Below are 15,499 nucleotides of genomic sequence, written 5' to 3'. Positions count from 1 at the left end.
TATTTTTTTTTATTTTTTCCTCACTTGGGACAATGCTCTAAAAATAATGATCATCACACTTCTATCTATTTACAACTCAATGATTACAACTCGATACTAGAACAAAGTATGACTCTATATGAATGCCTCCGGCGGTGTACCGGGATATGCAATGAATCAAGAGTGACATGTATGAAAGAATTATGAATGGTGGATTTGCCACAAATACTATGTCAACTACATGATCATGCAAAGCAATATGACAATGATGAACGTGTCATGATAAACGGAACGGTGGAAAGTTGCATGGCAATATATCTCGGAATGGCTATGGAAATGCCATAATAGGTAGGTATGGTGGCTGTTTCGAGGAAGATATAAGGAGGTTTATGTGCGAAAGAGCGTATCATATCACGGGGTTTGGATTCACCGGCGAAGTTTGCACCAACTCTCAATGTGAGAAAGGGCAATGCACGGTACCGAAGAGGCTAGCAATGATGGAAGGGTAAGAGTGCGTATAATCCATGGACTCAACATTAGTCATAAAGAACTCACATACTTATTGAAAAAATCTACAAGTCATTAAAAACCAAGCACTACGCGCATGCTCCTAGGGGGATAGATTGGTAGGAAAAGACCATCGCTCGTCCCCGACCGCCACTCATAAGGAGGACAATCAAAGAACACCTCATGTTTCAAATTTGTTACATAACGTTTACCATACGTGCATGCTACGGGACTTGCAAACTTCAACACAAGTATTTCTCAAATTCACAACTACTCAACTAGCACAACTTTAATACCACTACCTCCATATCTCAAAACAATCATCAAGCATCAAACTTCTCTTAGTATTCAACACACTCATAAGAAAGTTTTTACTAGTCTTGAATACCTAGCATATTAGGATTAATCAAATTACCATGCTGTTTAAGACTCCCAAAATAATATAAGTGAAGCATGAGAGAACAATAGTTTCTATAAAACAAATCCACCACCGTGCTCTAAAAGATATAAGTGAAGCACTAGAGCAAAAACTATATAGCTCAAAAGATATAAGTGAAGCACATAGAGTATTCTAATCAATTCCGAATCATGTGTGTCTCTCATCAAAAAGTGTGTACAGAAAAGATGATTGTGGTAAACTAAAAAGCAAAGACTCAAATAATACAAGACGCTCCAAGCAAAACACATATCATGTGGTGAATAAAAATATAGCTCCAAGTAAGTTACCGATGGAAGTAGACGAAAGAGGGGATGCCTTCCGGGGCATCCCCAAGCTTTGGCTTTTTGGTATCCTTAGATTATCTTGGGGTGCCATGGGCATCCCCAAGCTTAGGCTCTTGCCACTCCTTGTTCCGTAATCCATCAAATCTTTTACCCAAAACTTGAAAACTTCACAACACAAAACTTAACAGAAAATCTCGTGAGCTCCGTTAGCGAAAGAAAACAAAACACCACTTCAAGGTATTGTAATGAACTCATTCTTTATTTATATTGGTGTTAAACCTACTGTATTACAACTTCTCTATGGTTTATAAATTATTTTATTAGCCATATATTCATCAAAATAAGCAAACAACACACGAAAAACAGAATCTGTCAAAAACAGAACTGTCTGTAGTAATCTGTAACTAATGCAAACTTCTGGAACTCCAAAAATTCAGCCAAAATAGGACGACCTAGAAAATTTGTTTATTGATCAGAAGCAATTGGAATCAATATTTTATCACGTTTTGATTATTTTTAACAATTATTTTCGTGAACAGAAAGTTTCTGGAATTTTCTGCAAGATCAAATAACTATCATCCAAGAAGATCCTATAGGTTTAACTTGGCACAAACACTAATTAAACACAAAAACACATCTAACCATAGGATAGAGCAAATATTTATTCCTAAACATAAGCAAAAAAAAAGAAGCTAAAAATAAAATTGGGTTGCCTCCCAACAAGCGCTATCGTTTAACGCCCCTAGCTAGGCATAAAAGCAAGGATAGATCTAGGTATTGCCATCTTTGGTAGGCAACCCATAAGTGGCTCTCATAATAGATTCATAAGGTAATTTTATTTTCTTTCTAGGGAAGTGTTCCATGCCTTTCCTTAACGGAAATGGAATCTAATATTCCCTTCCTTCATATCAATAATTGCACCAATCGTTCTAAAGAAAGGTCTACTGTCACGACCGATTTTTCAATAAAATAATTATTGAGAAACCAATCCCTGTTACGGACCAGCGAGGAAGAATTCCTTCTCACTGATAGACAATACATTGGTCACAGAAGAAAAAATACCAGGAGTACTAAATATAATACAAGGTTGAGCAGAGACTGCCCAACAATTTATTACATGCACGCCGATAAAACAATACGGCGGATAGGGTGGCAAACTACTAGCTCACGATAAAAACGGTGGTGGAAATGTCATCGCGAGGCGAGTGACATGCTTCCAGAATACTACAACTCTTCGAGCATCGGAGTGAGGCTCGAAAAGACTTATTGCGGGTGGCGGAAGCGTAAACGATACAAGTGACCAATATCCGGGATCGCGCAGGACTGACTGGGACTCCTCTAGGCGTCGGACGCGCTATCAAACTCTTCATCCAAGAGATCGCCTTCGTCAACATCTAGCCAAATCAACAAGCCAGGTGAGTACTATGAAAGTACTCGCAAGATAGTTCGGACATAAGGTATAACAAATGCAAACATGAAGCACATGAATAAGTTAACCAGTGCGATCAGACACAGAGATAATAAATACTGGGTGCCAAGCGAGGGTCTGAATGACGCCTCGAGCGGAAACTGCAGAATAGTAATGCTGGTGCCAAACGAGGGTCTGAAAGACTCCTCGAGAGGAAAATGCGGAATAATAATACAGGTGCCAAACGAGTGTCTGAAAGACTCCTCGAGAGGAAAATGCGGAATAATAATACAGGTGCCAAACGAGTGTCTGAAAGACTCCTCGAGAGGAAAATGCGGAATAATAATACAGGTGCCAAACGAGTGTCTGAAAGACTCCTCGAGAGGAAAATGCGGAATAATAATACAGGTGCCAAACGAGTGTCTGAAAGACTCCTCGAGAGGAAAATGCGGAATAATAATACAGGTGCCAAACGAGTGTCTGAAAGACTCCTCGAGCGGAAAATGCAGAATAATAATGCCACAGTCGGGCGTCGGGGCGACACCACATAAAGGGCTTATAACCGAAAGTAAAGACAGTGCATGCCGCAGTCGGACGTCTGAGCGACATCACATAACGGGCTTATATCGAAGGTGAGAAACGAGTACACGCCACAGTCGGACGTCTGCGCGACGTCACATAAAGGGCTTATGTCACAACTCATTAATGCAATAGCTCGGAGACATAAATTATCACAAGCATGAGACACAGAATAAAGTTAGTCCATCAACTGGAATAACAATAAATCTGAGATTTTACCGCTTGAGCTTGTTCACCGGGGGCAAGATTTTCACACGGATAGATTTGGACGTAAAGTCTACATTACTGATCATGGATACGATGATTTGGAAGGAATTGACTCTGCAGAGTTTGTACTTAACCACAGCCAACGGATTTCAGTAGTCACGGGGACTAGTTCCGTCTACGGTGTTCTGGAAGGAACACGTCTAACCAGTACACACCCAATTTAACCATCCGAAGCCAGGGATCACCCTCGGCAACATTCAGGAAAAACCCTGAGTCGGGGAGGCTACAACCTCGCGTAGCATGGGATCAAATTTCTATACGCGCGCTATAAGGGGGTGCCCCCCCTCTCGGTCCCAACCGGAAACACCCATGCCCCCTGACCGAATGACTGGCTTTAATCCTGGGCCAAGGTACCATCATCCCGGCCTCTCTGTTTGGTGTGTACACGGAAAGAGGTTACCAACTTACTAAACCGTATCCTGGCAATGAGACATGTGGTAGCACGGAAAGGGGAAGGGACGATAACACGGCTCCAACCATGTTAACGTCGGAAAGGTCGGATGACACAAGGCTGGCATGCTACAACAGTACCACCTTGCTGCCCTTCATGTCACCACATGATTAGGCCACCTCTCATCAGAGGTCATCGCAACTTTGGAACATGCGGGAAAAGATCGATAACGTGGCTCCAACCACGTTAACGTCGAAGAGAGTCGGATGACGCAAGGCTGGCATGCTACAACAGTACCACCTTGCTGCCCTTCATGTCACTACATGATTAGGCCACCTCTCATCAGAGGTCATCGCAACTTTGGAACAACCGGGTCGTTGCCTTACAAGCAACGAGATATTTATCGACACTCACATGCCACGCACAAACTTTCACATGAACATGCAAAACATCTGCCATATCAAATGTTCAAACATGCTTGCCTGGTTCGGAGAAGTCGGAGTCTAGCTCGGCGAAGTTCGCGGCTCCGTCCCCTCTCCCGGAACCTACGGCAATCACGAAACGGGGTACTAACGTGAAAACCAACACATGCACAGAAACTTTGCCAAATATTTTTCAAATAAATCCCATAAAAAACTAGACAAAATTTGGAGATTGACAGAAAAAGAATCGCTCAAAAATACCTTTTCATTAAAAAGTTATAAAGGTTTCTGTCCAGGGACCTTTCTGTAATGAAACAGAAAAGTTCCAGGGTTTTAACTGAGAAAACAGAAAACGCTTCGGCTGGGAATGCGCAAGTGCAAGGAGAAAACGTATTTTGCCCGAAGGCGCCAACAGAAAACGGTTCGGGGAAATAAAACAGAGGCTGACACGCGGGGCCCGCATGTCAGGTTTGAAAGTTCGCCGGCGCCCGAAGACGGCGATGGACGCCGGCGTCGAACCACGGCGAGTTAGGAGAAACGGAGGGTACCAAGAGCTTCAGCGTCTTCTTCCGCGTCGGTGGGTGGTGGACTCGTCCAAAGGGGAGCACCACGTCGACGGCGACACTATCTCCGGCGGACGGCGGTTCGGGTGAGGTTGGGGAACTCCGGTGGAGGGCTGCAAAGTACGAATTGGGGCGCGGGTCAGAACGGGTGATGCAAGGAGAAGCTACTGGCAAGAGAATGGGGGCTGCGGAGCACACACGGGGGCGAATCGGGCTGGATCCCATGGCGGATCGCGGCGGCCGGAGTCGAAGAAGGAGACCCCCTCGCGGCTCTTCCAGTGGCTGGGCGTGCTCTAGGGGAAGTGTAGGGCTGGTGGGTGCTCGAGTTGAAGCTCGGGGCCCCTATTTATAGGCAGATCGACGGGGTGGCCGTGAACGGAGAATCTCCGGCGAGCGATTACGGCGGAGCAGTGGGTTGGCAGAGGGTTAGAGCGGTCGGGCAGCATCAGTGGGTGTTACGGGACTCGTTTTGCAGCTAAACGGAGCTGGCCCTGGCGTAATGGCGTCTGCCCACGGTGAGGTGACCGCACGGGCTCAACGGCGGCAGAGAGCGCGCTCCACGCCCTGGGGTTCACGACGAGAGCGGCAGCGCATTCGGGGGAGTGGACGGCCACGCGGCGGGCTCCGGTGGTTTGGGCGGCGCTGGGTGGAGTCGGCGGCGCCGTGTCTCCCGCTGGCGTCCGCAAAGCCGCCGCCGGCGTCGGTCACGGGGCGGCGCACCTTCTGCTGCTCGTCGCCGACGCCCGCAAGATGCCAGGCACTCGTGCGGTGTAGGAACAAGTGGGCGAGGACGAGGAGCAAGGCGACGCGAGGGTACTGGCGAGATCGACGCCCGTTTCTGAAGAAAACGACAGCAGCCACTTGACTGAACTCTGAACTTACTGAATCTTGACAGTGACCAAGCATTGCAGGTGTTCGACAGTAGGTTTTGGTAAAGAGATAAATTTTTCTGGAGCTGTAACTTGGTGAGATGATCACTCAAAGCACCCAGGGGCTGCATGAATTTATTTGGAATTTTTGGAGAAAGTTTTGAATGAATTTCACCAAATTTGGCAAATCTGGTCCAAACTTGCAGCTGATGTAGTTTGAAATTTTTGAACTGGAGACCAGTGGATCTTCATGGTTCTAGGTTGAGGGTTCAAAGGACTAGGAGGGAAAAGAAGTTTGGTGGCAAAAATCAAAACAGAAAAAGGAGTTCCTTTGTAAATCTCCAAGTGCTATAAGAGAAGACAGAAATTTATTTGAATAGAATTTGAATGGAAATGATCACATGAGGAGGTTCAACTTGCTGGATTTGATGCAAATCATGATCCAAAGGTGAGGGAAGGGTTAGGAGAGAGGATTTGCACTAATGCCCTGGCAAGAAGGAATAGTTGAAAGTGGCAAAGGACTTTCCAAAAGCCATAGTGCAAATTCAAGGAAAGGTTTTCAAAAGTTATTCTCTCAAATGAAAAACATTTTGACTTGAGCCCAAATGAAGAGCAAGAACTCCCCAGGTCAAAGGCAGATCTTGGGTGAATTCAAATAAAATTTTTGCCATAAAGAAAAAATATTTGAGAGTGAGAGTTCTCTTGAAGAAACTTTTTAAATCACTCCCTTCAAGTCAAATAAAAATCTTTTTTGAAAAATCCAAATAAAAACTTGGGTGTCACAACACCTACCCCCTTAGGAAAAATCTCGTCCTCGAGATTTCTGCTGATCCTTAAACAGATATGGATACTCTGCTCGGAGGAAATCTTCCCTTTCCCATGTGGCTTCATCCTCAGCGTGGTTGCTCCACTGGACCCTGAAAAACTTTGTCGTTTTCTGACGGGTCCTCCGTTCAGACCCTTCTAAAATCTTTACTGGCCTTTCTCTGTAGGTGAGATCTGGTTGCATATCAATGTCCTCATGAGGTACATGTTTCTCCGGGTTACTCACACATTTCCTCAACTGCGAGACGTGGAATACGTCATGGACGTCTGATAGCTCCTTGGGCAGGTCTAGTTGGTAGGCTACCGTGCCTCTTCGTGCCTTCACACAAAATGGTCCAATAAATCTTGGGGCTAGCTTCCCCTTAATTTTGAACCGTTGCAGACCCCTCATAGGAGATACTCGGAGGTATATGGAATCACCAGGTTCAAAGCTGACCTCACGATGCTTCTGATCATAGTAGCTCTTTTGTCGTCTCTGTGCTGTCTTGAGTCTGTCCCTGATTTGTTTAACTTTTTCCTCGGCCTCCTTAAGCATATCTGGGCCGAAGATACGGCTGTCACCTGTTTCTGACCAATTCAATGGGGTACGACACCTCCGTCCGTACAATGCTTCAAAGGGTGCCATTTGCAAGCTGGCTTGGTAACTGTTGTTGTACGCAAATTCGGCATACGGCAAACTCTCTTCCCAACTGGATCCATAGGTGAGCACACAGGCTCTTAGCATATCCTCTAGGATTTGGTTTACACGTTCTGTTTGTCCATATGTCTGAGGGTGGTATGCTGTACTGAAAGCTAGTTGCGTGCCCAGAGCTTGTTGTAGGTGATCCCAAAATTTGGAGACGAATTGGGTGCCTCGGTCTGATATTATAGTCTTTGGGACTCCGTGCAAGCAAACTATACGAGAGAGATAGAGTTTTGCCAGTCTTTGTGTGGAGTAGGTAGTCTTCACGGGAATGAAGTGAGCAACCTTGGTTAGTCGGTCTGTGATGACCCAGATGGCGTCATTTTCACGCTGTGAACGGGGTAATCCGACAATGAAGTCCATTCCGATTTCATCCCATTTCCACTCCGGTATCCTGTTAGGCTGGAGTAGCCCTGCTGGCTTTTGGTGCTCGGCCTTGATGCGCTGACATGAATCGCAACAAGCAACGAATGTGGCTATATCTCTTTTCATACCGTGCCACCAAAATCTTTCCTGAATGTCCTTGTACATTTTGGTTCCTCCAGGATGTATCGAGTATGGAGCGGTGTGGCTCTCGGTCAAGATCTGTTGCTTGAGTTCCTCAATGTTAGGTACGCAAAGTCTGTCCCGGTACCATAATGTTCCTTCACTGTCCGTGAGGAATTCTGAAGTCTTACTACGGTTCATTTTCTTCTTTATGCCTTCGATACTGGGATGTCCCTGTTGAGCCTTCTTGATTTGTTCCACTAGGGTGGGTTGTATCTCCAGGTTCGATATGGTGCCCTCAGAGACTAACATCATGTTGAGCCGAGTGAACTCTCGCTGAAACTCAGGCCTCAAGTTCTGCTGACCGTCACTGTCCGGGCTGGGGTTTCGGCTAAGGGCATCGGCCACTACATTTGCTTTTCCTGGGTGGTAGTGGATGCCGACGTCATAGTCTTTGACCAGTTCCAACCAGCGTCGTTGGCGTAAGTTCAGCTCTGGCTGTGTGAAGATATATTTGAGGCTCTTATGGTCCGTATATATTTCACAGCGATTTCCCAACAGAAAGTGCCTCCACTCCTTGAGTGCATGTATAACTGCTGCTAGTTCCAAGTCATGTGTTGGGTAATTTTCCTCATGTTTTCGCAGCTGTCTGGAGGCATATGCGACAACCTTGCCCTCCTGCATTAGCACACATCCGAGACCTTTTCGGGGCGCGTCACAATACACCTCAAAGCTCTTGTGTATGTCTGGTACGGTTAAGACTGGCGCGGTTGTTAGCTTCTTCTTGAGTTCTTGGAAGCTCTGCTCACATGCTTCCGTCCATACGAATTTCTTGTCCTTCTTGAGTAACTGTGTTATAGGTTTTGCCACAGTGGAGAATCCTTCAATAAACCTCCTGTAATACCCGGCCATTCCTAGGAAACTCCGCACATCTGTAACATTCGCGGGTGGCTTCCAGTCCAGTATGGCCTTGACTTTTTCTGGGTCTACGGCCACGCCTTCTTGGTTCAAAATATGGCCCAAGAAACCAACTTGTCTTAGCCAAAATTCGCATTTGCTAAACTTGGCGTACAACTGATGCTTCCTCAATTCTCCCAAAACCATTCTGAGGTGCTCAGCATGCTCTTCTGGTGTCCTTGAGTAAACCAGAATGTCGTCAATGAATACCACCACAAATTTGTCCATGAATTTCATGAATACTTTGTTCATGAGGTGGACGAAATATGCGGGGGCGTTCGTTAGTCCAAAAGGCATCACTGTGAACTCGTACAACCCATATCTGGAAGTGAATGCTGTCTTGGGGATATCCTCTGTTCGTACTTTCAGTTGATGGTATCCTGATCTCAAATCAATCTTTGAAAATACTTTAGCTTGTGCGAGCTGGTCAAACAAATCATTTATCCGTGGCATCGGGTATTTTTTTTTGATGGTGACCATATTGAGGGCTCGATAGTCTATGCATAGTCTCAGTGTCCCATCCTTCTTCTTGGCGAACAATACGGGCGAACCCCATGGTGAGGAGCTAGCTCGTATAAACCCCTTGTCCAGTAATTCCTTTATCTGCTTCTTCAACTCCACCAATTCTGAGGGTGCCATTCTATACGGCTTCTTATAAATGGGAGCGGTGCCAGGTGCTAATTCAATGCTGAATTCGATCTCTCGGTCTGGTGGCATACCTGGTAGTTCTTCCGGGAACACATCAGGGAACTCGCATACCACTGGCACTTTTCTTAATTCTGCGATGTCCATCTTGTTCAGTTTTGGTTTCTGTGATCGTGGCCTTTCTTGAGCGGAAACTCTTATAGTCTTGCCGTGATGGTGAGTGAGAATCACTGTCCGATTGAAACAGTCGATGAATCCTTTGTTGGTGGTTAACCAGTCCATTCCTAAAATGACATCCAGTCCTTTACTTTCCAACACGATGAGATTCGCGTGGAATGGTAGTCCTTCGAACTCAATGACCACTCCTTGGCAGTAACCCTGAGCAATTTGCTTATTTCCGGGGGACTTGATGATCATAGATTTTTCCAAGGGGAGTATCGGAAAACCATGTTGCGAAACAAAACTCTTCGAAACGAACGAATGGGAAGCTCCAGAATCAAACAAAACCGCGGCAGGTACTGTGTTGACGGGGAACGTACCGAGCACGATGTCTGGGGCATTCTGCGCTTCTTCCCTGGTCACATGGTTCAAGTGACCCTTCCTGTGGTTGTTGCTGGGGTTGAAGTTGTTGCGCTTGGGGGCTGGATTGTTTCCACCATTGTTCGGCTTGGGTGCCGAGTCTCTTGGCTTCGGGCACTGTTTAGCATAATGCCCTTGTTGACCACAAGCATAGCAGGTGACCCCTGGACGGTATGTGAACTCCTTGTCTCTGGCATGAAATTGTCCAACGGGTCTTGGCTCAGTAGTCGTGGATCTCCTCGTGTCTGTCCTTGGGACCTCAGTCTTGCCTCGGTTGCTGCGGGCAAGAGTCGTCTTATCCCTCTTCCGCTTGCGGATATCTTCCAGACTACGGCGCTCATTCTCCAGGGTGATGGCCTTGTCCACCAGCGTCTTAAAATCCGGAAAGGTGTGTACAATCAGTTGGCATCTTAATGCTGGTGCCAGGCCGTCCAGGAATTTTTCCATCTTCTTGTTTTCTGTCATGTGCTCGTCGTAGGCATAACGAGACAGTTGGGTAAACTGGCCGTTGTATTCTGTGACGGTCATGCCTCTTTGCTTCAGGTCATCAAACTCTCTCTCTTGATCTTTAGGATGCTCCTGGGAATGTGTGCCCCACGGAAGCCTTCCTTGAATTCTTCCCAGGTGATGTTGTGTTCCCTGGGGTGCATGTGTAGGAAGTTTTCCCACCATGCGGCGGCTGCTCCAGTAAGGTAGTGTGGTGCATAAAGCACCTTCTCACGATCTGAGCATTGAGCGATAATCAGTTTCCTTTCAATCTCGCGAAGCCAATCATCGGCTTCCAATGGCCTGTCGGTGTGAGCAAAAGTTGAGGGGCGAGTCTTCTGTAACTCAGATAACTTGGAATGTGGTTGATAGGGGTCACGGTGGTTTCCCATATTAATGACATGGTTCATCATCTCCTGGTGCTGTTGCTAGCTTTGCTCGAAGAGACGACATACTTGAGATAGTGCCGCTTCGCTGTCCTGTTGGCTGGACTGACCCTGAGTGAAATTGTTGCTGGTCTGTGTTCCGTAAACCTCTTCTGGCTGATTGGGCATAGAGCGAGTCCAAGGGCGAGACATTTTTCCAGTCTGGGGTATCATTTGCAAAACCCATGAGAAAAACTGTGTAGCGCAGGAAAACCCTTGCAAAGGCAATAATCCAAAAAGGCTTCAAGGTTTTCAAGAAACACAAATGATTTTCACGGAGAAGAAGTGCTTAACACAAATCTTACATGCGAAAGCAAACACAAGATACAGCACTCAGGTTGTGCGTACACAATCCTGACATGTTATTAAAAACTAGCGTACTACTCCGGAAGGCAGCAAACACACCAATACAAACTAGCGTACAGATAAAAAAACAACACATCATACAAGCAGGCATAACACGCGGCTACTCGGTGCTCTCAGTCGGAGATGGTGAAGATCTCCTTCCCCTTGCCGAGGGCAAGGCTCAGCGGTCCAAGAGAATCAACCTCCTCCTCTCTAGCTGGTTCCTGGCGTGCGACGCTGCGCTGCGGTGATGGTGCGGGGGCGACTGGCGGTAGAGCGCGTGCGGCAGGCGGTGCGGCTCTGACTGGAGTAGGAGCGATGACTCGGTCGAACTCCTCAGTGGTAGGCAGACGGCGAGCAGTGGCCAAAACGGCCGGTGCATACGAGGCTGAAGACGAGACGAATGTCAGAGGCGGCGCCGTGTGGAGAAGCTCCTTCCTGCTGGCAGGACCGCCCCAGACTAAGTCCATGCGGGCAGCCACAAGATCATCTACGAGGTTGTCGAAAGACTCCTCCAGAGCCTTGAGATACTCCACAACCATCTCGATGGCTTCATCTCGCTCTCCCCGATGGCAGGCGAACGCATAGTGGCTGGTGTAAGGCACATGGCATGGGAGGTAGCGGTAGCGACGAGTCTTCATCGTAGGAAGGATGTCCCGAAGGCGAGCTATCGCCTCACGGGCAGCCATCTGCATGGCATGCCTCTCCATAGGCATGGCCCTTCCCATAAAACGGAAATGGCGAGTAGCAGATCGTCCTCCCCTGAATTGCACCACAGCCTGGTGCATAGACACGTCGTCACTGAGCTTGTGCTGATAGAGTGTGAACTCCGGGCGAGCTGCTGGCCCGATCGCGAGCTTGGTGATGGAGACGAGGAGCTTGACAAACCCCTCGGGCACGTTGGTGAACACTCGATTCTCACAGCTGCTGCCAGCCATCTACAAAAGTAGGCAAACATTCTGAGTAGTCATGTCATAAATTTTATGATGACCAACAGAAAATAGCTACAATTGCAAAATGCCGAAGAAGCACTAAAGACGCTAATAACCGATTAGCGATCGCACCTAGTGGCTTCCTACAGTCAGCCTGGCTCTGATACCAAGCTTGTCACGACCGATTTTTCAATAAAATAATTATTGAGAAACCAATCCCTGTTACGGACCAGCGAGGAAGAATTCCTTCTCACTGATAGACAATACATTGGTCACAGAAGAAAAAATACCAGGAGTACTAAATATAATACAAGGTTGAGCAGAGACTGCCCAACAATTTATTACATGCACGCCGATAAAACAATACGGCGGATAGGGTGGCAAACTACTAGCTCACGATAAAAACGGTGGTGGATATGTCATCGCGAGGCGAGTGACATGATTCCAGAATACTACAACTCTTCGAGCGTCGGAGTGAGGCTCGAGAAGACTTATTGCGGGTGGCGGAAGCGTAAACGATACAAGTGACCAATATCCGGGATCGCGCAGGACTGACTGGGACTCCTCTAGGCGTCGGACGCGCTATCAAACTCTTCATCCAAGAGATCGCCTTCGTCAACATCTGGCCAAATCAACAAGCCAGGTGAGTACTATGAAAGTACTCGCAAGATAGTTCGGACATAAGGTATAACAAATGCAAACATGAAGCACATGAATAAGTTAACCAGTGCGATCAGACACAGAGATAATAAATACTGGGTGCCAAGCGAGGGTCTGAATGACGCCTCGAGCGGAAACTGCAGAATAGTAATGCTGGTGCCAAACGAGGGTCTGAAAGACTCCTCGAGAGGAAAATGCGGAATAATAATACAGGTGCCAAACGAGTGTCTGAAAGACTCCTCGAGAGGAAAATGCGGAATAATAATACAGGTGCCAAACGAGTGTCTGAAAGACTCCTCGAGAGGAAAATGCGGAATAATAATACAGGTGCCAAACGAGTGTCTGAAAGACTCCTCGAGAGGAAAATGCGGAATAATAATACAGGTGCCAAACGAGTGTCTGAAAGACTCCTCGAGAGGAAAATGCGGAATAATAATACAGGTGCCAAACGAGTGTCTGAAAGACTCCTCGAGAGGAAAATGCGGAATAATAATACAGGTGCCAAACGAGTGTCTGAAAGACTCCTCGAGCGGAAAATGCAGAATAATAATGCCACAGTCGGGCGTCGGGGCGACACCACATAAAGGGCTTATAACCGAAAGTAAAGACAGTGCATGCCGCAGTCGGACGTCTGAGCGACATCACATAAAGGGCTTATATCGAAGGTGAGAAACGAGTACACGCCACAGTAGGACGTCTGCGCGACGTCACATAAAGGGCTTATGTCACAGCTCATTAATGCAATAGCTCGGAGACATAAATTATCACAATCATGAGACACAGAATAAAGTTAGTCCATCAACTGGAATAACAATAAATCTGAGATTTTACCGCTTGAGCTTGTTCACCGGGGGCAAGATTTTCACACGGATAGATTTGGACGTAAAGTCTACATTACTGATCATGGATACGATGATTTGGAAGGAATTGACTCTGCAGAGTTTGTACTTAACCACAGCCAACGGATTTCAGTAGTCACGGGGACTAGTTCCGTCTACGGTGTTCTGGAAGGAACACGTCTAACCAGTACACACCCAATTTAACCATCCGAAGCCAGGGATCACCCTCGGCAACATTCAGGAAAAACCCTGAGTCGGGGAGGCTACAACCTCGCGTAGCATGGGATCAAATTTCTATACGCGCGCTATAAGGGGGTGCCCCCCCTCTCGGTCCCAACCGGAAACACCCATGCCCCCTGACCGAATGACTGGCTTTAATCCTGGGCCAAGGTACCATCATCCCGGCCTCTCTGTTTGGTGTGTACACGGAAAGAGGTTACCAACTTACTAAACCGTATCCTGGCAATGAGACATGTGGTAGCACGGAAAGGGGAAGGGACGATAACACGGCTCCAACCATGTTAACGTCGGAAAGGTCGGATGACACAAGGCTGGCATGCTACAACAGTACCACCTTGCTGCCCTTCATGTCACCACATGATTACGCCACCTCTCATCAGAGGTCATCGCAACTTTGGAACATGCGGGAAAAGATCGATAACGTGGCTCCAACCACGTTAACGTCGAAGAGAGTCGGATGACGCAAGGCTGGCATGCTACAACAGTACCACCTTGCTGCCCTTCATGTCACTGCATGATTAGGCCACCTCTCATCAGAGGTCATCGCAACTTTGGAACAACCGGGTCGTTGCCTTACAAGCAACGAGATATTTATCGACACTCACATGCCACGCACAAACTTTCACATGAACATGCAAAACATCTGCCATATCAAATGTTCAAACATGCTTGCCTGGTTCGGAGAAGTCGGAGTCTAGCTCGGCGAAGTTCGCGGCTTCGTCCCCTCTCCTGGAACCTACGGCAATCACGAAACGGGGTACTAACGTGAAAACCAACACATGCACAGAAACTTTGCCAAATATTTTTCAAATAAATCCCATAAAAAACTAGACAAAATTTGGAGATTGACAGAAAAAGAATCGCTCAAAAATACCTTTTCATTAAAAAGTTATAAAGGTTTCTGTCCAGGGACCTTTCTGTAATGAAACAGAAAAGTTCCAGGGTTTTAACTGAGAAAACAAAAAACGCTTCGGCTGGGAATGCGCAAGTGCAAGGAGAAAACGTATTTTGCCCGAAGGCGCCAACAGAAAACGGTTCGGGGAAATAAAACAGAGGCTGACACGCGGGGCCCGCATGTCAGGTTTGAAAGTTCGCCGGCGCCCGAAGACGGCGATGGACGCCGGCGTCGAACCACGGCGAGTTAGGAGAAACGGAGGGTACCAAGAGCTTCAGCGTCTTCTTCCGCGTCGGTGGGTGGTGGACTCGTCCAAAGGGGAGCACCACGTCGACGGCGACACTATCTCCGGCGGACGGCGGTTCGGGTGAGGTTGGGGAACTCCGGTGGAGGGCTGCAAAGTATGAATTGGGGTGCGGGTCAGAACGGGTGATGCAAGGAGAAGCTACTGGCAAGAGAATGGGGGCTGCGGAGCACACACGGGGGCGAATCGGGCTGCATCCCGTGGCGGATCGCGGCGGCCGGAGTCGAAGAAGGAGACCCCCTCGCGGCTCTTCCAGTGGCTGGGCGTGCTCTAGGGGAAGTGTAGGGCTGGTGGGTGCTCGAGTTGAAGCTCGGGGCCCCTATTTATAGGCAGATCGACGGGGTGGCCGTGAACGGAGAATCTCCGGCGAGCGATTACGGCGGAGCAGTGGGTTGGCAGAGGGTTAGAGCGGTCGGGCAGCATCAGTGGGTGTTACGGGACTCGTTTTGCAGCTAAACGGAGCTGGCCCTGGCGTAATGGCGTCTGCCCAC

The sequence above is a fragment of the Aegilops tauschii genome, chromosome 7, assembly GCF_002575655.3.
Source record: "Aegilops tauschii subsp. strangulata cultivar AL8/78 chromosome 7, Aet v6.0, whole genome shotgun sequence".
NCBI lineage: Eukaryota > Viridiplantae > Streptophyta > Magnoliopsida > Poales > Poaceae > Aegilops > Aegilops tauschii.
The sequence above is the reverse complement of the archived record's forward strand: the minus strand, read 5'-3'. Positions refer to the sequence as shown.